The 3106-nt window shown below is 33.6% G+C and overlaps 1 protein-coding gene across 8 annotated transcripts in view; it reads right to left on the minus strand.

Moving 5' to 3' along the window:
* LOC118738747 (formin-like protein) overlaps positions 1–3106 on the minus strand; it is a 141258-nt gene that overhangs the window by 102057 nt on the left and 36095 nt on the right. The window contains exon 1 of one of the 8 annotated variants that reach the window (XM_036469681.1): positions 3070–3100. The exons of the other annotated variants lie outside the window; for them this stretch is intronic. The gene's annotated coding sequence lies outside the window, so the exon portion shown is untranslated. Of the gene's footprint in view, positions 1–3069; positions 3101–3106 lie in introns of those variants that run through there. 8 annotated transcript variants of the gene reach the window in all.

Genomic DNA, 3106 nt, shown 5'->3' on the forward strand with positions numbered 1-3106 from the left:
TTTTTAAAAAAAAAGTTATCAAGCTCTTAAAAAATCACCCGTTATGTTTTAATAAAAAAAACAACAACATCGCTTTAAATAAATCAATTTTTCAATGGAAAAAAGAGTAACGGCCGTAACGTAACGTTCCGAATGCACATATACAAAGGTTTCAAAGTTAATCCAACCTTTAGTTTGCTTCTATATCACATTTTGTAAACTTATTATTTTCTCTTTAAAGTATTTTAAATAGATTGAGCCCTCCATGCATCACAATTTGCGCAAGTCGGTTGACTTTGATGGTAATATCAAAATCGCTTCCTTTTCCAGTAACGTCCGAACATAAATTTCGAAGGAAAATACACCGACATTAACTCAAATTCAAATTTCCATTATTTTATTCTCATAAGTACCACTATAAACCTTCCCTTATAACGCAAAAAATGTTTAACTTATACTATTTTTTGTAGCAAAAAAGTTGAAAGAAACAACCGAACGTAACGTCCGCAACGCTAGGATTTGCCCATATGTGAGTCTGCATTTTCAAGAAATGCTTACATTAAAACCAAATACAGAAGCAAACTTTCAGCGTCAAATGATTTAAAGGTAAAATTGACTAAGCTTCCAATAAACTTAAAGGAAATAATGAAATCATCAAAACAATTTCATTCCTCACATTAAAGCTTAATGAGCATACAATTTGCATTGTGTTTTCTTATTTTCGTAAACAGTCAAACCATTTTAAGGGTAGGTGTTGCCGGGAAGCACAAAAAGGATGCCGCGGTGAAAAAAGTTTGGGAACGCCTGATCTAAGCTATACCTCTTGTATGGGCGTAAACTCGCAAAAATTTATTATTAACTAAATACGTAAACATATTTCAAGTAAAAATATTTGCTTTGTAACCACTTACAATATTTATCACTATTGTTTAAAAAAAAAAATACTATCAACATTAACGACTAAAATAAAATATTTAATTCGGGCGGTCGGCACGCTTTAACTTTTTTCCGATTGACCTGAAATTTTGGATAACACCTTTTTTCATGAATATTCACCAATCTAAAGGGTGCGACCAAACAAAATCCAATAAATTAAAATAAGGGCCACCCTACTGAGACACACATGTGGTATAGAAATTACAATATCAATATTGTAGTTTGCCGTTGCTACGTAGCCACTACAATGACTCTTAGTATGATAAAGACACACGTGTGGTATAGATCGTAATACTGATACCATACTACGATGTGTGTCTGAAGCATAAATAAAAGTTTCAAAGCTTGCCCAAAGTTCACAAAAATTAATCAAACTTCAAAAAATTCTCACAAATATTTCAACTTTTTAACCAGAATTTTTAGAAAATATTCGAGTATGCAGTTTTATAGCCCATTCAATTTTAGTAAAGTGAAAGTTTCAAGTCACTAGAAGTTTTGTTGAGGGTGTTTCCTTCCATGCAAAAATAGATTTTGTTCATACGACCCTGCAAAAAATTGTGCGACTAATCTCTAAAGAGAGTATTCCGAGATTACTCTCAATCAGGTACAATTGGGCATTAATTAGTCGCAACTAGTCTCATACCGGTACTAATGGAGATCAATTAGGCACTCGGCACATTACGCGCCTAATCAAAGTAGAGTAATCGTTTCGTCATACCGAAACGAATGCATGACGACTCGACTTCTGTACACTTGCACGCCGTGCATAAGTCACCAGCTAATAAACACTTTCTACACATAACAAATTTTCTGACCGTTCTTTCGCAACTACGCACTTCCGCAAATATTTCTGCTCCGAAATATTGCATAAACGCTTAATACAATTTGCAATGGTTTAATACAATTTGCACGAATTTTAGTACGTAATCAGTCATTTTCAATTATATTCTATTGAATTGACAAATAAATTTTATTTCCAACAGAAAAAAGTAAACAAATGATGATTTCAAAACTGAAAGCGCCTTACAATGTTGGGCGCTTCGATTCATGACGCTTTTATGATTAGGCGAAAACAAGATTTTGAATCGTAATGTACAGAGCTTCATTGAAATGCATGTGTTCGGCATAAAAGCTTTATACTCTGGTATGCCGAAACGATTACACTACTATGATTAGGAGCTTAATGTGCGGAGTGCCTTAGTCTCGACTCATCCCTCACGGGTATAATTGGAGATCAGTTAGTCCCCGACTAATCTCTAACGGGTACTATTAACGATTTAATGATATGTACGCACTTAGTAAATGAAATTTCATGGGCCGCGATGGCGCATAGAGAGAGTATTCGCTTAAGAAAACTGAGAACCCCGGTTCGAATAGCAACTGGCGCAAATTTTTATTTTTTAAAAGTGACTAGTCGCAGTTTATACCCGTTCGGGTATAAAGGTGAACAATTAGTCTCTTCATAGGACATGCTCGAACAAAAGCGAACAGTTCATTCCATATAAAGAGATCAAACGTGGTATTAGTCGCATGTTCCTTTGCGATTGATCCCGGAGTCATCCCGGATTAGTCGCATATTTTGCAGGGGATATATGGAAGGAAATGCTCAACACCCTCACAAAAAAATTTAAAAAATTGTTTGCGACTTCAAACCTGCCCTTTGATGTAAAAAATTGAAGGTTCGTTTAAATCGAAATTTTCAAATTCTTGAAATATCCTAAGGTATGCATTATTTAAAGAAAAAATCCAGATTCTGTTAAGATAGTAATCATCCAAAACCAAAAGCTTGTTAATTTATAAACATTTCTATTGTATCTGTTCATAAATAATTAATTTCAACGAAATATGTATTGTACTGAACAAAATTTCTAGCACGTCTGAGTTTGTTTTTTTTGCACTCGAGAGATTAAAAAGTAATGAGGTGTATTTGTAATGCGACTACAAAATATTAAAGAGTAAGAGCTTTGATTTTCGAGGAAATGCTGTTTTTTAGTTATATATTTTGTACTAGGACTTCGACCGATCCCTAACCATTTTCCCTACCTTTTTAAAGATTTTTGCATTTTGTTTTCAAATAGAATAATAATTAACTTATTCTACTAGTTGCATGTACAACTTGGATACAAATGTAAATAAGAATGCGTAGACACTCACCTGATCACATATTATGTCCCATTTCTTTTCATCATCG

This window comes from Rhagoletis pomonella, unplaced genomic scaffold (assembly GCF_013731165.1).
Source record: "Rhagoletis pomonella isolate Grant_MI unplaced genomic scaffold, Rhpom_1.0 Rhpom_scaffold_00005, whole genome shotgun sequence".
NCBI classification, from domain to species: Eukaryota; Metazoa; Arthropoda; class Insecta; order Diptera; family Tephritidae; genus Rhagoletis; species Rhagoletis pomonella.